This window comes from Zonotrichia albicollis, chromosome 5 (assembly GCF_047830755.1).
Source record: "Zonotrichia albicollis isolate bZonAlb1 chromosome 5, bZonAlb1.hap1, whole genome shotgun sequence".
Classification (NCBI taxonomy): domain Eukaryota; kingdom Metazoa; phylum Chordata; class Aves; order Passeriformes; family Passerellidae; genus Zonotrichia; species Zonotrichia albicollis.
The window spans coordinates 65,965,422-65,987,864 of record NC_133823.1 but is presented as its reverse complement, the minus strand read 5'-3'; the positions used below and the strand labels follow the sequence as shown (position 1 = coordinate 65,987,864).

The 22,443-nt window shown below is 37.8% G+C and overlaps 1 long non-coding RNA gene across 2 annotated transcripts; it reads left to right on the top strand.

The window, feature by feature from the left end:
* Positions 1–5,622: 5,622 nt before the first annotated feature.
* LOC141729049 (uncharacterized) lies at positions 5,623–22,271 on the top strand. 2 transcript variants are annotated; one of them, XR_012580296.1, is made up of 3 exons: positions 5,623–5,706; positions 10,339–10,462; positions 21,815–22,271. It is a non-coding gene; the product is annotated as an uncharacterized LOC141729049 (long non-coding RNA). The 2 variants fall into 2 exon arrangements; XR_012580295.1 differs by lacking the exon at positions 5,623–5,706 and adding an exon at positions 5,719–5,804.
* Positions 22,272–22,443: the final 172 nt, after the last annotated feature.

The following is a 22,443-nucleotide window of genomic DNA, read 5'->3' as shown; positions in this document are numbered from 1 at the left end:
AAATGCATAAACATAGGAAAACATTATGAATTAGTAGAAAAAAAAAATATAATTACTAGAGGATCTAGATGTATGCACACCATTGTTATCGGCCTTAAGGTGCTTACCTGTTCTTGTACTTAGAAAACAACAAGCTAAATGAAATGCATTCAGTCTGGGTACATAATCTTGATAAGCCCATGATGCAGATATAATTTTGAAATTCCATTATTATGGATCTGTCTGTCTTCATTTGCCTTAGATCTTCAAATGATCCATAAATTACAAAATATTATTCATAATTTCAGTAAATACCTTAGAAAAATCCATACAGAGATTTCAGAATTCATTTGGAAGTGGAACGTGTCATCCTGCCAAAGAATTGATTTCAACTGTTGTCAGTAAAAACAGATATTTCAATGTGCTCCTTTTTAAACGACTAAGTGTTAAGATATGTGTTTTTTTTTTTTTTTTGCTTTCCAAAATGACAAGTTGTGTTTAAAATAGAGACATTTTCTGTTAAACATGTGCAATTAAGAGAAGAAAAAAGATTTTTTCCTATGGAAAATTGTAAAAGGTATGGATGGGAAATGAATATATCTTCTACAGCTACAAATGTCTGTAGTCACAAGCACCTAGATACTGTTGTATGGTGTCGGCTCTCAAGATATTTTGGAGTAGAACAGTTCAGATGAAACCATCTCAGTCATCTAGAAACTAACCTGCACACAATGCAAGAAATGTTAGGCTGCTTAGAGTATCTGTTTATCCAGAGGCCTCTAAAATGGCATTTTATCAATTAAAAAAAAAAAAAGTACCTTTTAATCTTTCATTTGGAAAAGAACTGGAGTCATTGGGTTTTATTTCCGTCATAAAGGAACAAGGGAACGGAGTTCCCTATGAGTTTTGGGGTAAAATGAGGTCTTGCTGCAACTAAAAGCAAAAAAAAACCTAGCACTTTCCTTTCCCTCCAGTCCTAATTTGCCAGTCCTTTCCATTATTTGTCTTTTACAGTTTCCTCTGATTTCTTAGCTTCCCTGATAAAAGCATTGGATTTTTTTTAACTCAGAAAGTAAACAAATAGATAAACAAGATTCCCATGAGAAAGCAGCCCAAGTTCATTAATATATTCCTATCACTATGTATTCCTTTTAGCTTTTGAAAATTGCATAAGCTGATAAACCTAAGATTTTGAGAGAAAAACTTAGTATGGACTGAAAAGTGTAGTAAGGCAACAGTCTCTCAGAGACTTGTCGCAATTTTGAGGAATGTATCAGGATTTGATTTTGCCTTATAAGGAAGTATTAAGTTGCTTTAAAAATAGAAATATATTTATAAGTTGTAGAGGGATGACATTCCAGATCACTGCATGATGAATCAGATGTACTCATAGTGCTGGTAGGGGTGCTTCACAAGTAAACCAGTTACATCTTTGGAAGAGGGACTAAGGGGGAGGGAAAGCTGTCCAAAGGACAGCAGCTGCACATCGAATAGTTTTTAAAAACTCACCTGTGATCTAGATTCAGACCAAATCAAGGGACTTCTGAATAATGCAATATAAACCACTACTCTCTGGTTTTGTGTCTGTTACAGAGGCTGATACATGGCTGAAAATAGAATAGAATAAATTGTGCAAGAACTAAACTGGGATTTCTAGTAAGCAGGTTTTAAAACAGAGTATGATTTGGTCTATTAGGATTGTTTTCAGTCAACAGTGAAATGGAGAAGTAGGAGAATGTAATAGATAGTGAAATACAAGCCCTAGTGTTTCCAAGGAAAATCTTATTTGTTTGAGCATGGCAGAGAGCTGTTAAACATTATGAGCCAACTAAAATGATCAGTAAAATTTGGGTTTCCTCATATACTGGGCATGGATGTTCCATTGGGTATGCTAACAACTGTGTAAAATTCAGTCTATTTCTCCATAAAGATATGCCTGAAGCAGATATTAAAAAGAAACTGAATTATGGATTAGGATCTACTTCAGGGGACAGAACTGAGAAGAACTCAGATGTGAAAAGAAACCAATATTTCATTGCCTAAAGATCAACTGTGTTTAAAATGGTGAGAAATTGAGAGCAAGATATAACTTTGAAAGAACTGCCCTCAGGAAGGTGTGCACAACATCAGGACAGTAAACCTCCAATTGCCCCAAAAGAGCCCTTTCCAGGAGCTTAGTTACAGAAGTTTATTTCCTCAAGGCAAATTGTCAGTCAGCAGGTATTCTGTTCAAATACTTCTGAGTTTCTTGGTGATAGATACACCATAAGTTTAGAGACAGAAATGGCAGAGGTCGGTTCACAAGTGGGAGAATGTTTTAGAATATCTCAAGATCTCCTGCTTTCCTTAGCACAGTCATGGAAGTAAATATCTCTCTACATAAAAGAAACAACCACTGTGTTAGTGCCCTGCTATTTCAAAATCACAATGTTGACAGCATCCCCATGCCAACAGAAATGTGAATGAAATACTGAGGAATAACTGCATTTATAAAAGGACTCTATTTGTCACTGTTTGGCTCTGTCACTGATATGCTGGTGGAGAAAATATTGCTGTTGAGATTTGCTGACTGTGCCCAAAAGCTCTGAGGCTAGTGAGAGAATGAAAGTGGGAAAATTTTAGGAAACTGCATTAAAAGCTGATCTTTACTTTGGGAAATCACATCAGAGATCAGGTTCACTGGAAACAATGAAGTGCTGCTCTACCTAAAGACCACTTCCTGAAGGGAAGATTTGATCCCAGAGTTCATGCAGCATGCAGCACACATATCTGCTATATTGCAAAACATCAGTCTCTTTATACAGGTGCCTGATGTTCCAAGTATCAACCTTCAAAGCAAACCTGACATGGACAAATCTAGGATTTCTTCTTTACCCAGCATACAAGGTGGTAAATTACTCTTATATGAAGACATAAGTCACACTGCAGGTGTTCTGCACTCTTTACAATCCTAACCTCAAGCATGGGCTCTGCCTATGCCAAGTGGATTCTCCAGACTTGTCACTGAAGTGCAAAAGTTAAGTGGCCTTCTGGGTGGAAGGCTTTGATTAATCAGAAATTAGGCCAACTTTAACGTGGCTTACCCTGAAGAGAAAAATAAAGAAGAATAAATTATTGTGCTGAGGCTCCACGTCCAGGACAGCATGTAACTCTCTGGCTTCCAAAACAGCAGCAGCTATCTAGCCCACAGTAATTTCCAGGAGAATGCTCCACCTCCAGGACATACTGGCAGGGAAATGAAAGTGATACTTGATCTCCAATTTAACAATTTAACAGCAGAGAACAAATCGTTCACAAAATTGAAGCAGGCGGCCACCATATCATTCGTTAGGGTAGGCTGGTATGGGCTGGAGTGGCTGGGAAGTAGATTCCTCATTAAGTGGAATTAATAAGTCAATTACCAGCTTCATTGTTGATCCTCAAATATTCTACCTAATCTCATGTTAGAGATTCAAATCGTGTTTTCTTTCTCTGTTTTCCCAGAAGACTCCTAGGAGTCCTGTTGAATCAAGACAAGGAGTTTGAAATTATATTAGCACTGAATTCATACCTCACAAAGGATTGCATGTGGGCAGACCAATTGTGTATAAAATCTGATTTTCTTTGTTTTCAAAGAAATTGTGTATATTATAGAAAGTTTATAAAGCACTATCTCTTTTTTTTCCCTATAAAAAAATCATAGTTCATTTTTTATATTCACTGATAAGTCTTTGCAAGAAGAAAATTAATGGTTCAGGGAGACACAGAAGTACATTTTAAGGATTGCTAGGAAGATAGAGTAGAAATATGTGTGAGCAAGGTACCATGACAGTTCTTCTGGAGCAATAAAGTATATAATGAACATGGATTAACCTTGATAAATGGCAGCCATCTGCACCCTCCATCCTGCAGCCTAAGAGGTGAAGACTTCCTGGTCATTTTTTTTTCTGTTTATTACACTCTTACTAGACTTTCAAAGCAGAAGCACAGCTTGCATTGTAACACTCAGTACTGTAAAACACCTGTCAGTTAAAGGAGAATTTTCTAAATAATATCTCAAGCATAGCAAATATTGACAGGATTAGATTATTTTAGTGGGATCTCAGAAAATGGAACTCTGATTTGTTGAGAAAAACCTCCTGGTAAAGGATTCAAAAGGCAGAATAAATAGAATAAATAATAAAACCATAACTTTCAACTGAAAGTCTTTCTGCTGTCTTTGAGAGAGACCAGCATAGACATTTTCAAATAGAGGGGGTTTTTTGCATTTGACTTACAGCATGTTATGCAAACGGTTTATGTTAGGAATTCTTACCACCCAAACCAGCGTCACCTGATAATTCAAAAGTAAAAACCCTTCTCACAGCAGGGATTATGGCAATATAAGATGGGAGTCCAAGCTCACAGACCCACTAGGGCCAGGCTGATTTGCCCACTCCTGCTAGGCAGCCTGACTGTGACACAAAGGGTATGGCTGAGCTCTCTAATTGCCATGGTACCTTCACTGGGACAAGGCTGCTTGAAAAGCTTGTGTTAACAGCACTGCACTACAGTTTGTGCAGAAAGCACATAGTGAAAGTAGTATATTGGAACAGTAATGACTTCCTGACTCAAGTACTGAGTCAAACATGTCAGAAGTAATAAATTTAGGCTGGAGAAAGACCCATAATGCTAATCATTACAGCAAGGATAGATCTGGAAATGTTGAAGATGAATGTGGTTACTGCTGGTTCTGGAGATAATGATTTTGAGAACTGCCTGTTTCCTCTGGTAATCTCCTTTATTATGGCTGATTAATATTTGCTCCATCATTCTGAACAATATAAATCAAGTCAGTTGACAATGTCAACCTGCCTTTTTACATCTTCAGAGCAACTGCTAACTTTGATACAACAGCTATGGTATCTGCTTGTTTAGCAGATGCTGTGTCAGAGAGTCCTAGAAGATTTCAAGCATATTTGTTAGTTTGATATAAAATGCGTGAAGGAAGCACGTAGAGTTACTGCTTTGTTTCCTCCTCTCAAAATTAGAGCTGGGCCAGTAACACTTAATACAAAGTTAATTTAGGCAAGATACTTGAGAGCCACTTGGCTCTGTTTCTAAATTCCTCCCTTTGTCCTTTGCAGAGCTTTGAAGTGTTACTCTGTGAGGTGGATGTTGTAATGAGCCTATTTCTAAGAGGATCAAAGTAGCAGAGCTGCCCAAAGCAGCATCAAAGATACACAACCGAGAGCCCTTTAATGAGCAAGGGGGACTTAACTCTTTTCCCCAAAAATAAAACCCTAAACCAGGATTTAGATTAAATATTTAAAATTTAATTATTTTTTTTTTTTTTTTGTCTGGAGCTTGCAAGCAGGAAGTTAAAACCTCAAAGAGGAAATTTCTCCAGTTGACTCGGCTAAAATTTAATGACTGTCATTTGCTGGATAGTTTCACCATCACTTAATGGAGTTGAAATACCTGTGGCCTAAGCTAAAAGTGGCAGTGACAACCAGCATGGGCACGAGCAGGATAGCACCCTTGTGCTAAGGCAGATTCCTTTCCCATGGATATGAAAATAGAAAGCAAACACAGAGCAGGCAGGAAGTTGCAGCAAGCACTGCAGAGTGAGAAGACAGCTTGAAGGGGGAACAGGGGGGAAGGGTGGGAGAAAGAAAAGGAGTGGGAGGGAGGACTGGACATGTAAATTATGCGCCAGGAAATGAATTCCTTATAATGTCTCTTGCCAGAAGCTAAATCCTAGCACATGTAAGTCGAGTTTTTCCCCCTTTCTTTTGCTCTTTATACAGGTCCTCTGAGGGTCAGAGAGGAAGGAGCAGGGACAGGAAGAGGGGAGATTCAGAGGAGTAAGTGTTTACTTACTTATTATGTGACCAAAGAACTATATGATCTAGCCCTAGCATCAGAAGGCATGTGACACCATAAAGGAGATGAACAGAATAATATCCTGCTTCTCATTAGAGGGGATTTTTTTCATCTTACTTTAATTGGCCACAGGGATTCTTCAATGTGTTGTAGAGTTGAAATACAAGAAGAAATGTGTTTCTGTTCAGAGGCTGAATGTGCTTACTGCACTGTACTAGGTAATGAAATGGGGACTTGTTTTTACAGCTATATGTGAAATATGACCTCTGCTTATGTTTGGTTTTGTTTAAGGAATTACCTAAAGCATCTTTCAGGGCTGTAGAAATGTATGCCAGACTGACCTGTGCTCAACTTGGGTACAATATGACAAGACTCATGTTCAAGGTTGGGTGCTTTTTCCAGCATGCAGCAGAAAACATCTGGCAGAAAGTTTGTTTAAACCTTGATACCAAACCAAAGTACACTTCCAGCTTATCAGAAATCAATGAAATATGATGCAGTGAGCAGACTGAGTAATGAAGCTGGACACAAAGTAATTATTTAATGCACTAACATTTATTGGGCATTAAGCATGAAAGGTAGTCTTTCCGTATTTTTTTCCTTCCCACACAGTTCAGGATACCACATATCTCAGCATGTGCAATGCCATGGACAAAACCAGTATCATTTTCTTTGAAGATATTTTGTGTGTAAAAGCATTGGACACTTTCAGATGTAAGAACACACATACTGTCCTTTTTTTCTTTTAATTAACTGCTACACTACAATGCTTGTAAAAGTCTGTATCTAGCAAAATTTCTGTAACTTAAGTCAGTAAAGTCATTTAAGAGGCTGCTTTCAACAAAAGCTGCTGAGAACCCAGGAGTTTCCAGTGAAAGGAATTGGCTGGATCTGTATAGTCTTAAAAAAAAAAAAAATATTTTTATGAATGACTGAATGTTAAACAATTTTCACCATGATTTCTTCTGCATGAGTACCAAAGATAATCTATATTACTCAGTTTTGGTAATGCCTTTAACTCAGGAATAAGAATTATTGCATAAAAATGTTTTATTTCCCACATAGACTGAAAGAATTCCTAAGATTCTTTTAAACATTCTGCTTGTATTCTACTGATCTATTTATTGTTTTTAAAAATTATAATATTTAAAATTAAATTAAATTTAAATTTAGATTTAAATTAAATTTATTTTAATTGGAGAGCAGAGTTCTACTCAGCCTTTACAGGCATAATTTCTTAACAGAAATTATGCCTGTAAAGGCTGAATAGAAACAGAAATGCTAGCTAAGGCATAGTCTGCCATACCTGTATGCTGGATTCATCTTGCTCTTGGTAATTTTGGGTAGAAAATGAAAAAAAGTTTCCCTCAAAAGCATAGGATTAGCTAGTGTCAAGTTGTGGGATACTGTTCACCCAGGAAACTGCTGCATTAATTTAGCCATGCAGTATCTGAGCTATTTACTTCAGTCTTGCTGAATTGATGCTGCTAAAATGAGAAAGACTTGTAGCAATAGGTGATACATTAAGTGTTCGAAAAAAAATCTTTCATTGAATGTAGAAAAGGACTTGCAACTTTGTTGTGTATGCATTCCCAAATGCAAGTTTTCAGTATTGTCATCCATAGCTTTTAAAGGTTTGTCTGATAAAACAGAAGCTGCCTAATCCTTTCTGAGCAGTTGTTTTCTCTGAGTATCATCAGTGAGAAACCTTTCTCCCAAAATCCTCTTATGCCAGGCAAGTCTCAAGAGCAATTCCAGTTCCAAACTGTAGCAATGACCTACCTGGAGGCTGCAAGGCTCTCAAGATTAAATTTGTGCTCTGAGTTAACTTCTCTGAAATAATTCAAAACAATATGTACCACAGGCTCTAAGTATATCACATTCTGATTAATATAAAATATACATCTCTTTCTACAGATATCCCATCCTTCTTGCTGTCATTGCTGTTGTTGACAGGACATCGATTTTGTAAAGTGAAGAGATGCCTAATTAGGGTACTTGAATAAATCTGATATAATAATGCCTTCATTGTCAAAACCATACATGAGTAACAGCAGCTGAAATCAAATGTGGTTTGACACTTCTGTGCTACTCAGAATTCTGCACTAAGATGCCTGAGTAGAGCAATGCTTGTCTAATGTCCTGTCAAATGATTTTCTAAAACTCTGAATTCAGTGAAAATCAAGATAAATGTCATATCCTTATGGATAAATTTTTGTCTGGATCACACAGCCTTAGGATTCTCTGTTGCTGTGGTACCTGAAGCAAGATATCTTAGATGCTTTAGCATCCTTTTTTTAAAAACTGAGCAAAACTACCCCCATGCAATACAATTACTGTGGCTTTGCAATACAGTTTCACAAGCAAGGCACACTGGGAATATCATGAGGCTGCTGAAACATTTCATGGATTAACATGCTTTACCTACTCTTGAAGCACCAAGATTCTAGCTCCTTCTCTGTCTATAAGAATAAGGAAGTTTTACCAGGTAGCTCAAATATAATACATACAGACTAATTTTATGAAACAAAGACATCTGTCTAAAGGAATTGCAAGTTGTATTCATCCTTCTAATCTATACTTGAGACTGAGTCCTTATGAAAATCAAACTTCAATAATTTGCATGACTTTGTTAAGAACATTTCACTTCTTTCATGACCATATGATAGTGCATAAGCAGTTTACTTAGAATATGGCAAGGTGTTAAGTACTTCAACTCTCTTCCATTAAACTTATGAACACCTCAGTTTTGGTTGGTTTTATTTTACTTGGCATTCTTGAGACAATTAAACTCATAGCTATATACGTTGTATCTTAAAACTTATTGTCTCTTTGAATATCACAAATTAAGCTAGTTGGTTTAAATCTTATGTGGAAAACAAGAGCTATTTGGTCAAGTCCTTTAATCCCATAAAACATATTAAATGGTGTGTTTTAATAAACAATTTCCTTTGCATTGTAAAACATTGATTTAAACATAATAAGAATGTACTCTTTCTCATTAGTTATTTATATTTTCAATTTCCTGTCTCTAGAGGTATTAGCAGGTTAAGTTATTAAATTCATGGTCAAAAGATTATCAAATAGATTAAAAAGAGGTGCAATGTCTGCCTAGTCCTAAACCAAATTCTGGAAGTCCAGGAACTGAGGGGACTGAGGGGATTGAACTTCTGAAAGTACAAAGGCTCACATGTCCTTCTCTATAGCACTCCTGGAAGCCAGGCCTCCCAGCAGAGCATTTCTTCATTTCTTATGTGAAAATATTAATCAAAACAATGACAATAGTAGTGATAAAAGAAGAAAAAAAATTACTCTCTGTTCTTTTGTATAAAATTATCTTTCTTTTCCTACTGTAAAATTAGCTAGAGAAGATGAATACTGAATAAATATGTTTGTGACTAACACTGATTTACCATGCAGAGTTAGAATTTAGCTCAAATGCTGCTTTTCATTTTTCAAAAAGCAGCAGTATTTTTTAAGATGATTAGCAATGGCAGTGTCTTTTCACTTGACAGAAAAAAACTGCAACAACAAGTAACACAATAATTCTTTTGTGACCACCACTTGCTCACAAAAACATTATTTTCCTTTCCTTCATTCATTTGCATATGTTTTCATTTGCAGAAGGAAATACACAATTATACAGATAATTTAAATTATGAAAGACATGGCACTTGGATGACTCATTTAGAAATTCTCAGAAATAATCTTGGTGAAGTGGTTTTATTCATCTCATTCTACTTTTCTCGAGGGCTGACGTGTGCATAAAAGGAGAACGTGATCCCTTGCACATGTTCTCCATGAGGGCTGTGTGTAGCACCAACAGTAACTTAAAACAAGCTCTGCTGACTCTCACTCAAAGGGATTGCTGAATCCAAGCCAATGCAATTCAGACTGGCATTTCTCCACCTCCTCTGGCCAGGGAATGGTGTGAAAGGACAATCCTGTTTCTCTACACCAGGTATTCAGCGTTTCAGTGGACTTGTGTAATCTGTCCCAACAGTTCTGTTGCCATCTGCAATGGTCAGTAAATGAACTTCAGCAGCACAGTTTGGGAAATGGAAATAGCAACTTTTGTATAAAATATTTACCTGTAACAAAATCTGTAATACATTTTTTTTTAATTAAAAACAATTTTTTCAGTTTTAAGCATATTCTTATGGCAAATCCAAGTCAAGTAGTTCATTTTTTAGAAAAGTAGTATTTTGCTTAGAGTAGCTTTCAGGAGCCACTTGAGCTTCCCTTATTGTCTCATGGGATATGGACTGGAGTATTCCCCTTTGAGAGAGCTTTCCTTGTCTGATATACCTCCCAAATGCTTCAATATCTTCCCTCCAGTTAAACCTTAAAAGTGAACTGCAGAACTATGCAAACCTATGAATGGCACCCAACTGGATAAACAGAGTAACAAGAGAGCCCAGCTTACTGGAATCGATAAATGTTTTATAAGAACAACAGAAAAATTATACTGGGTCAGATAAAATGTTAATTTCATATACATTTGGGCATTTGCAGTGGTCAGTAGAAGAGGTAAAACAATACAAGAAAATGAGGAATTAATTGCCTCTTGTGACGTGTTGTCCCAGTTCCCCAAAATGCGCCATTTCTAGGACTTCCTGAGCTACACTTTGCATCTAAGGTACTGTAATATCAACTTTATTCTTCTTCAAATGAATCTGTTTAAACCCTTGACCTTCAGAATTTACAGTAGCAATGAACACTTCAATTTAATCATGCATCGTGAGATGAAAGAATTTACTTGATTCATTTCAAAATTTTTTTTTTAAATTGGTGTTTGGTGTCTTCCAGTCACTTACTTGAGCAATAGTGAATAATAGCTCCCTAGCTACTGTGCCAAGCATGATTTTTTATACTTGTACCACATCCCTCTCATTGCCTCTTCTGTCCATGCATCCTCCCTTCCTGTGGAAATGGTCTCAATCTTTGATCTCCTCTCACATGTCCCTTGAAATGTAATTTCCATAGCTCTCATGAAGCAGTTCAGGAGACACAAAGTTACCTTAAATGTATTTAGAACAAAATATTTCAAAATTTCCAGTTAATGTAGTTGATTCCCTTCCTGTGCATTCTGCATAATTTAGTTCAGTCCCACAGGAATATTAAAATAATTACACAGATGTAATAATTCTTCTGGGAATAAAAACTGCAATTCCAATCAGTTTTATCAGAATTTTTCCTCAGTTTTGAGAACTGTGTCCTTATATGTATTTTTCTGATCTGTAAGGACATTAAGATCAAAGTCCAATTTGCCACAATATTTAAGAAATCTCAATAAGAAATTTTTTAGGGTAAGATACACACATATAAATTTTTTCATTTTTAAGCTGATATATTTGGTCACAAAATCTGGAAGTCAGAGTGGTTGCAGGCAGGTGTGAAACAGACTTCCTTTTGAAGCTGAATGAAGTAAAAGACGGGAAAAATAGCACATAGTAAATTTGAGTCAGTTAATTACTCTTCTTTAATGGAGGAAGTCACCTTGGTAAAACAAGGTAATGACTTATAAGTCTGAAAAACTCAGTTGATTTTAGTGCATTTGCACTCACTGAACAGAGAGAAGAATTTATCATCTGGTGTTTTCCTTCAAACAGTCCTTTTCCAAACACCATTGTGAAGAAAAATATTTTTGGAATATTCTAACATTGTCAGACTAAAGTTTGACAGTTCCACACACATGGCAGGGCAGAGAGATTTCACTCTCAGAGAAATGCAAAATCTGAGCCGGGCTGAGGCAGCTGAGATCCTGTGCTGAGGCACAGGAGGGGCTGCAAGATTTTCTCAGCTTTTCTCAGCCAGCATTACCAAGATAACAAAAATGCGTATGCTTATTTTCAAGCTCTGTGCCTGGAGTACAAGCACAACATGGCTGTCATCCCAACAGCCTGCTCGCCTCCTCTGGAGACAGCTTTCTATTCCAAGGCACTCCCCCCTCCCCTCTCTCTCCACCAGCCATAGTAACTTGCCTCCTTCCCTGTGAAAATAAATCAATCTCATCTGCTGCTGTTCGATCGCTTTCTTCTCCCTGCCTCAGCTCCTGGGCCCTGCCCTCCCTTTGAAAGCCCCTTTCCAGCACACCATATGGCAGCTGGGAGAAGGGCAGAGCTCTGATCTATCTCATAACAAAAGAGGCTGTGGTGTCAAAAAGCCTCATGAATGCATGAGACACACTCATGTATAGAGAAACGCCTCTAGCTCTGTCAGGGAGGACTAAAGAGAAGGCTGATAGGCCTGACACCGCTTTTGGGTTGAGAAAGGCACCAGCACTCTCTGCAGCTCATCCCTTCCTCCCTCCCCTTCCTTGGTTTCATGCCAAAATCCTATTAGATCTATTAACAACGCAGGACACAAAGTCAGCGTGTGTGGCAGAACAAGAAATTAAATCAGGCCACCTTATTTACTCCCTATCACTATTTTTGAGACAAAATCATAGTACTGAAAGAAAAAATAGCCACAACAAACTAGACTTTAATAGTGTGCCAAAAAATAAACAAGCGAGTCCTATCCCCGCCAAAAAAGGGATTGAGCACGCTCCTGTACATTGCCCATGGTGGCAGATTTACAGCAGAACTGCAAATTGAGCGCTGGCAGGGTGACCCTGAAATACTGTTTAAAGAATGCTGCTGGGTTCATTTTACTCCCTCAAGCTGCTGCTAATACAAAAAAATTACTCTGGGGTCAGAAAATTAACTAGGCCTATGACTATGTGTGCCCTTTGAGCTGTTACAGAGGAATTACACCTAATTTCTGACTATGAAAGAAATGCAAACTGGCACTTACAAAACATTCATTCCTTTACCTTCTTTCTTCTGTTTTACTTTCTCATTTTCTGTTCTGGTGATGTTTGGCATGCTTCATTTCACAGAAATGAATGAATGCCTATCAAATGCATTCATGACCTTCACGCACATAGCTGGCACAATGATAGAATTTACAAATCTGAAATACACGGATTACAAACTTTTATCACTACAAGGGGGGAGGAAAAACCACCACGCCTGTGCAGCAGAATGCAACAGTGTGTATTTAATGAATAACAAGTCACTGAACTTAAATATTTCGTGAATAACTTCAGTTTATATGTTTCATTTATTTCATTAATAGCTTCAGTTTCTGAACAAAACTGGGGACAACTGTGCTGTTTTATCTCCATGAAACAAAGTCTAGTTAAACCCTTAAACTAGAATTAAGTTACCGTTTCTGCTTCTTCCCTACAAAGGCCTCAGAAACCACACAACTCTCTGTCCCTGAGGTTACTTAAAGCAACTTGGGCAAGCTTCCAAATGCTCATATATGTGACCTTTACAAGAATTCCTCAGTACCAGCTCCCAGTGAAATAAGTCCATGAACATGCATACAGAAACTCAGCAGTGGAATGGTGGTTAAAAGATGAACTTCTATCAACACTGTTGAATTGTGTCCCTACAATCAGCTCAGAAGTTTAGTTTAGAAGATTTTACTTTAATATATGCAAGTGCATAAAATTTGTTTGTAGTATCTCCTGAGTCTTCCTTGTTGGAATGTACTTAATGTAAAGCTATTGAACAGCATCAAATATAGATGTATATATTAAAGATACTGTTTATATGTTCATCACATGTCACAGACAACTTTCAAAACTAAACTACAATGAATTACGAAATGTAAAAGTCCCACTGGATAAACTTTGAAAGCGTCTGTTTAAAATTAATTCTGCCACATTGTTGGGGAAAAAACCCCTCCTATAAACTGCTCAGGAATGCCTCTGGAATGACTCTGGGGAGGTGAGCGAGTGTGGTGTTTGACAGACTCAAAACTTTGGAGCACTCCTTGAGTTGTAACAGGCAGAGTTTAAGCTCTGGTCTTGGGAGCGGGACTTGTGCCGGGTCCCTGCTGGGAGGGAGGGAGGGAGGGAGGGAGCCCGGGAAGGCAGGGAACAATGCCACCATTCAGCCCAGCCACATCTGTTTGCATGGCCTGTGCCCGCCTCTGAAAAGAGGGTTCCTCCCACCTCCGTCCCAGCTCGCATGGCCCTGAGCAGCGAGCGCTCTGAGAGCTTTCCTGCTGCAAAGTTGCAGTTTCGAATTTACTTTATGAGGCTGGAGCTGACACAGGCTAACAATAACGTGCACATTTCTGGAGTCTGGTTTGCATTTCATTGTAATCTGAGAACGACTGCAAAATTGTCCAAAACTCCCCACTTTCAAAATAAGTCTAGCACAGGCGATATTGGCACTGAACTTGGAGGGCCAAACTTTACAGTCTTTCAGTTACATTTTTAAGAAGTTTTTCCTCTAAAACAAATTTTGAGCTTCAAATATTTTTAAACAATACTGACAGCACTCAGAGAAGGACTAAAAAGTGTATTTTACCAAAAAGCATTTATGTCTTACATTTTATTGTCCATTATTAGAGTCCATAGCTGTACATTCTGCACATCAATAAACAGTTCACGTAGAAATACCGTGACTACAGTAAATTTCTGTTTAGGTACCAGTTCTGCAACTTTCAAACTGAGCATTACTTTATACAGAAGATACTTCACAGAAACCAACATACTAGGCTAAAATGATTGAGGACCAACAGATCAACCCCCCCTTTTTACATGAATTGAAACTTTAGCTGATATAGGATGATGCATGTATTTCAGAGAGTCAGAAGCCAATGATAACCAGGGGAGGCAGGAGATGCTGAAAGCTGACCACTCTCAGTGTACCAGTGTGTGATCAAGTTTTATGAAGCAATACATAAACACAAAACAAACTTTATGCATTCAATGTCAGCATGATTTGTCTCTGCTGATTAACTCATGAACTTCTAGAAGTTTTTCCCAAATAAGAAATGCAGGCTCATATGTCTGCCAAATACCTCACAGTAATTGCAGTGTAAAACTATTGAGTTTGCAGGTGTACTGAACTTTATGCTGTAAGTGGTATGATGGTATCACAATACCCTACTGGATATATAATAGAGAAAAAATCCAGCAAGTTCCAAGGAAGATTACAAAGCAAATTTCTAAACGAAAAAACAAGATATTCTGCTACTATTAAAGTATTAAATAGCAGAAAAGGAGCTAAAGACAAAATGGGAAAAACCTGAAAAAGAGTCTCAAAAGAGTATTATTGAGATGTGAACCCCTATTCTCAGGTGAATTGCTGTGAACTTCTGTTGTGCTTGATGATTTGCTGTGCAGACCTTGTTGAACATTCAGCTCAGTCTGACATTCCTGCTTCCAAAAGCCAAGCTGTATTCAAGATTAGCTTACATTATGTTATTTATTTTCCTGGTGCTTTTCTTCTAGGTTCATTAGTTATCCTGATAATGGCAAGACCATATAAGTAAAGAGAATCTGAGCAAAAAAATTGCTTATTCAGTATTGAACTTGCTCAGTGATGGCTGTCACATTGTTTTGAACTCCTCTTCCATGAAGACTTTTAATCTAATGATTTCTTTATGCACAAAGCAATTATTTACTGAAAGGTCCTAGCATAGTCAGGGACTGTTGTTCAAGTGGAGCATCCTTGTCTTCTGTGGTTTTGTTTAATATAAATGGGACAGCCTGAATATAAAGGAGCAAAGGAGAGAGAGGTCCTCTTCCTTGTTCCCCATGTTACTATATAGTACAAGAAAAGAGAAGGACCTTAACTCTAGAGAATATGTGTGGTGCTTAAGTAGGGAGGGGCTTTTAGAGGCTCCCACAGTTTTGGAGATTTGCCAGTCTGTGCCCATCCCAAACTAATATCTGTCTGCCCCATAATCGGCAATCTCACCACTTACATCCTTGGTGGAAAGGAAGGAGGGCAGTGAATTGCCCTAAGCCACAGATTGAATTATGTTATATTATAGTGTGACTTAAAAGAGTCAGTAAGGATCTGCAGCTCAAACCTTGTCCTTTACCTGTACTGGTGTGCCCAAATAGCACAGCTGATGAATAGATACTGGTGTCTGAGAGGTACCATTAGCATGTGCTAGGAAAAAAAGCCATGGAGAGGGAAATCCCAGGCAATATGGATCTAATCTGGATATAGGAGCTCCCTAGGAGTGCTGCAGCCTTACCAAAACAGCATCCTTGAGAGCAATCTGTCCTCTCTTCAAGTCCAAAACAGCCTTGCCAGTGATGCCAGTGGGGCCAGTATATCATCCTGAAAGATCACGATTTGCAAAATAAACTTTGATATAACGCAAAGAACCTGCCTGAACATTTAAGAAAATAAGTGTTTTAGAATCTGAAGTATAAATCATACCCTGTACTGCAGCTAGCTGCAAAAATAGGCATCAGAAGTCAAGTAACTGAGCAAAAGGAGAAAGTAGAGGTTTGTAAAATTTGTAGCACAAAATCAGATCATTAAGTTCAACCAGTTTTTTTCTACTTCTTCTGCATTTCTCTTGCAGAAGGTGAACTGTTACTTCTATTGAAGAAAAGAAAGTAATTTAGTTCTAGCAGAGGATGAACAGCATAAAACTCAAGTTAGACACATATAAAGATGTGTCACACAAGAATAAATGGTACAAAATTCAGGGCTAATTGGTACACAAACCTCAGTAGCTTTTTGCCTTACCTTTTTTCTGCAGTTGTTTGGTTTTTGTTTTGGTCTTGTTTTTCACTTCACTCATTACTGTTAACTTAAATGTAGAATATGCTCAATGATTTTGGTTATTGATTTTCATGCTGTTGAAACATAGCCTCTAGATCTCATTACAAGGATTAAAGTACTTTATTTCTCCACTCAGCAAACACTACAAACATAGAGGAAAAGGTAACTCCTCAACAGCTTTTAGTCCACAATTGCTCATCTGATATCTTAAATAGGAATCTTTCTAAGGTAGTGTGTGGTTTACTAAGATTTCCTAAAGGATTTTCATTTACTAACGGTCATGATCATACTTCTATGATATGTGCATGTGTCACCCTAAGAAAACAATAGGACCAGAAGCAAAACTCATCTGAAGGTCTCTGACAGAAAACTGTATATTAAACATTAAGAATCAGAATCGTATCACTTCTGTGTCTTCACAGATTTTCAGCTCACATCTGATCTTTCCTAATTGAAGCAAACAGTTCTGAGATTTGTAACAGGTTTTAAACTGCACTGGTTTTTTTTTCTGGATGGTGCTTCTTTTCAACATTTACAAAATTACTATAAGCATAATCAAGTTTTTGAAAGAGCATGAAAATAAACAGAAATATTTCAAAGGGAAGATTTCAATTTCACCCCAATGAAAGTGAAGAAACACGCACACATCCCCAGCATGTAATTATTCTCACAGAGGTAGCACTACTAGGCAGTGATCACTTTTACTAGACTGCCTGTTGTAGATAAAGATCATTTACATTGTGTCTGTCTGGATGCTTGTGCTGCTTACTTGAACATTTGAACCTGTTGCTTGCAGGGGAGGGGACAGGGGAAGGTGAAAAGACTATACAGCATTGCTAATCCCTTGAGCCATCTGGTGACTTGAGGCCATGCTTTAGGTTATGTGTATATTGAAAACCTATTCCTTTCATTCATCCCTTCCCTGGGCCAATTTGTCATTGGCTTTTTTATTGTCAAGGGATTCCTTGAAGTTAACCACAGTCAGAATCAATGTCTTTTTATGCCACAGTAAATATTCATGCTAGAAAGATTATTTTTTACTCATTCCTTCCCCTCCCCTCTACTACTTGCTGTGATTTGTAAAAACTGCTGATACATTTTCACAAAGCTGAGCTGAAAACCATGGTAACTGTCTTTAGTAAAAGGAAAACAACTAATTTCTTCAACATTTCTTGGTAATCTGGGTGATTTCTAACAGATGACCTACTCTGAAATGCCCATGTTATGCAGGGCTTGAAAGAACTGCACCTAGACACCACCTTCTAACTGAGCTGAGGCAGCATTTGCATGTTTAATTATCCAGAAACCAATCTGCATGTATACATGTACAACACAAGCCCCTCAAACCTTCGAAATTTGCATCCATACCAATGCAGCAGATTGCACATTAAGCCTGTCCAAAAGACTGATGGTGATTTTCTAGAGCGCACATGAATTTTTAATCTATGTACACACACAGTTCTGTATGAAGCCAAATCAATTGTGACTCTGCCATGAAGCAGAAGACACTTCACAGCTGTTTGATATCAATAAGTTTCCTACAGGCTGGACAGAATGACCCCTCACAATGCTGCAGTTAACTTTCAATGCCTTTTGCACTATTGCTTGATTTGTGCATCAGATTGTTTCTTATATTGTGTTCCCTGAAGACGCTGCAAAGTAAATCTGTCATAAATGTGCTGGTTTGGTGCACTTTGAAGTGAAATCATGTTCTAATGCATGTTCTTCCAATATATTAATTAATTCTTCATCATTCTTTTCTGGCTAGACAGCAGATCTGGTTTGTGAACCTTTCTTTATCTGATAATCTTTTAAGAAAAAACCAAAACCATCGTTTTCACTCTTAGATCTTTTTATGAATATCAAAATGGAAAGATAAAATTATAAAGCACAGCACAGGTAGAGAAAAGCAGATCTAAACATCTGAGAAATGGTCTGAAAGACCTCTGGAATTCGGGAATCTGAGCAGTTTTGGAAAGGTAGTCCAAGAGGTCAATATCTGTTTGGGAAGGATACTTGAGTTTTAAGTATTTGTTGAGGAGTAACCCCAGTAGGAAGCAAAGCCCCACACAATCACTCGCTCCCCTGTGGTGGGATGGGGGAGAGGAATGGGATAGGCAAAGGGGAAGAAAATCCTGGGTTCTGATAATGACAGTTCGGCAGGCCAAACAAAATCTATACATAAAATCAAAGCAAAATAAGGGATTAATTCATTACTTTCCAGCTGGAGGCAGGTGCTCAGCCAAGTTCATTACCCATAAAGGTTACTTGGGAAGACAGATTCCATAACTCCAGACACCCCCTTTCCTTCTTTCTCCCAGCTTTTATTGTTAAGCATGATGTCATAAGGCATGGAATACCCCTTTGGTTTGCTGGGCAGCACAGCTCTGACTCTCCATCACCTGGGTGTAATACAGAGACTCAGCTCTCAAGTTCTTGTTCAGTCTTTCAGAGCTGAGACAATCAGTGCCTCAGATTTCATCTTACAAGATAAAAATGTTCACCATTCTGGCATGAAAGGGAAAACAAAGGATATGATTAAAAACTAAAAATAACAACATAAAATATACAAACCATTGCTGACTGAGAACACCCCACTGCCTTGCCAACAACAACACATTAGTTAGAAATAGCAGCCTGAAATCAACCCAGCTTGTGCTTAATGCAAAACCCTGCAAACTGGAAATTGTTATTAAGCAGTTGGTGCAGCAACACCTCCAAGAGGTACTAATGAAGGGGGCACTTTGCTCTGGCAAAGGCTGTAGAAACATGCAGTTAGACACAAATGAGATCAACAAAGCCTTTGGGATCTGAGCTCCTAATTAGACTCAATAATTCTGAATTGTAAGTTAGGATTCAATATTATGTCTGACCTGCATCAAAGCAAAGCCCACTCAAACAGGAGCTTCTTGTAAATTCAGCTTTAGTATCTATTGAGATTTTTTCCGGTTTCTGTTCTAAGGAGCACAAAACTAAATTCTCACTGAAGTAGGGTGAAACACAAAGTCCAAGCTGAAGTACAGGATGGTCACTGGAACAAATAATGAATTTATTTTATTTCTGGTAACTTATCTGCAATGGATATTGCCTTTATATCCTAAAACATAGAATTCTGTGATTATTGTCAAATATAAAAGTGAAATTAATCCTTGAAAAAGGTAACACATGATAAGAAATGTATTTCTACCATCAGTATTTCTAGAATCCAAGACCAAAATAACACTGAGCAATTTAAAGACTGAGATCATTGAGTAACAAAAAGTAGGAGAAATAAAAAATGCTCACTTTATAAGGCATAAATGAGGCACTAATTGACAGGAGCTAAAAACCCCCTTCTCTTGTTGTCTGGTTATTCGGCTGTGGATTGCGGTTCTGTCCTCGGGAGCATCTGGTAGTGGCCATTACCAGAGATCAAATAGAGGACCAGATGGTCTCTTGGTTTCACTTATTACAATGGTATGACCACTGAAATGTAAAAGCTCTTCACAGAACCAGAAGGAGAGCATTTACTTCTGAATGCCCGATCTTGTAAGGGGAAAAAAAAAAAAAAAAAAGGAAAAGAAAAGGAAAAAAAAAGAAAGAAAAGGGGGGGAAAAAAAGACTCATCACACCTCTGTGAATCCAAGAGAATAGCAATGCAATTTACCTCAGAGACACTGTGGAGGAGAAGAAGTCAAATTACTTGTGAACTTTTCTCACTGGAGGATCTGGCCTTAGCATGCTTTTGTGGCTTCAAGTTTATATAATTGCAAAATACTATCCTGAGAATGACTTGGAAAATAAAAGCAGGAACTAGTGGTATAACCCTAGAGGACAATATCATAACAAGCCCTCTTCACTGTGCTGTGTTCCTGCCTCCCAAGTCAAGTTGTCTGTGATTTAAAAGCACCATGCATGATCCTGTGGGTTTGCTTCATACCAGAGAGCTGAAGGACTAGAATAGTTTAGATGGCTAAAAAATTCATATCCAAGTGGGGAAAAAATTGGCATCTTATAAAAAGGTGGTATGGGTAGCCTCAGATGTGCTGAAATGTGGTAGTTTATTTTTTGCTGCCTTCCAGAGTCTTTCTGATGTTCTAGGTATGTGGGCTTGTAATTTAAATTATCCTTTCTAAAAGTGTAATCACAATAAAATATAGGGATTTGACAGAAGCAAAGGAATTGAAATAAAGTAAAGAAGCCTCATTTTTAGCCTTGCTTTGTGGTAATGAGCCTCCAGAACACTTCCTTCTCTTTTGCAATGTCCCCAAAAGGGTGGCTCTCAAAGAGCCTGGTCTTGAACGCATGACCATGCACCCCAGCAATGGGACATAATGACTACTCTGGCTTCTGCATGTAGGAGTTTGTACATACTTGTTTTGGGTTTCATCCTTTTTTAACATCTAAATAAGAATTGTTTCTCTCTCAGTTACTGTTCTCTTAATTCCAGTCTGAAGAGTTTGAAATGTTTGAACATGGAGACTGGTTGGGGTATATTTCAAGTCATTATGTAGCCAGAGAATGTGTATTTGGAAAGATAATTATGGAAGAAAAACAAATGCAGGCTATTCTTCCTTGGATAGAGGAGCAGGATATGTGTTCTCCTTATCATAATTTATAGAGGAGAGCTGCTCTCCCAATGATATAAACCCTAAATATGCCAGACCTGAAGAACTGTCCTGCCTCCTAACACGTTCTCCAGAGAGAACACATTTCCACCCTTATCTTCTCTTATTCCCCCCTTCTGACTTTCCTTACTAATCCTAAACCCTCAGAGACCATATTGTTGGGGGAAAAAAAAAGCCCAAAAACATCTGCCTCAACTCAGGATGTAACTGGCATTGTGAGCTCCACAGACAGCGACTTGTCTGTCTCGAGTCTTTTAGGAAGAGCTGCACACTAAAAATGGTGTTGAAAAACAACTGATTCACAGTATAAAACAGCAAATTACAGAATCACACCCTGTTCACATATAAGCAATGGAAATACACCAGTGCATATGACATTAGTGCTGGTGCTCAGCAAAACCAATATGGCATGGAAAATACAAACTCTTCAGCACCTGTTTTCTTTTTGCTTTAAAAAAAATCTCCATGCAAGGGATACTTCTGAGCAGCAAGGCTATTATTTAGAAGGGGAGGCAATGAGGACAGAGCTGTGAGCCTTATCAGCCCTCTTGGAAACAGGGAGTGATCCCATGGCATGGCTGGGAACAATTGTACCAAGATGCAGCTCATTTCCTTCAGGCAAGAAGGGATGTAGATATTCATACAAGGACACAAATCTCATTTTTCTGTAATATGAATTTAGATGCCTCGTTATCCACATGACACAAAAAAAGGGCCTTAATAGAAAACACATCAAGGTGGATTTGTTCCGTTTTCTATAGTTTCCCCTTCCCTTTTTTGTTTGTTTTCCAGATGGATCAGATTTCCAGTGTGTGATTTTCAGACACAACCAGAACTGACTTGTAGAGGAAAGTGATGGAGAACAGCAAAATACAAAATAACAGGTCTTAAAAATAGCCAGTACCCTGGATGATGATGTTATTAAACTACTTTGTACCAAATTCTTTCTCACCACTTCATGTTTATTTTTCAGAAGGGATGAAAAGAAGAGGAACTGAGTTTAAGAAAAGGTCACACAGGAAAAACCTTTCAGAAAAATCCCTACTAAATTATATATTTATTACTATGGCTTTTCCAATCTACTAAGGGTAGTATAATAACTTACATTTGGTGGGAAGGCAGAAGGCTATTTTGGAAACCTCTGGCCAGATATGTGTTTTCAAATACATGAAAAATAAATCTCAAAAACTGTAAGCTGGACATGACAAGAAATTCAGATATATTGTCATATTCTTTAGTTGGAAAATTGAACCAGAAAAAAGAAAGGAGAAAATGGATAAGATAGGCTTTGTTCAGGTAGCATTAAACAGGAGACATGATTCTGCTTTTCTTGACCACAGTTTTTCTTTTGGGGCTCAGTGCCAATTTGCTAGCAAGTAGCATGTGGTCTGAGTGACAATCTTTTTAGCTTATTTCAGTGA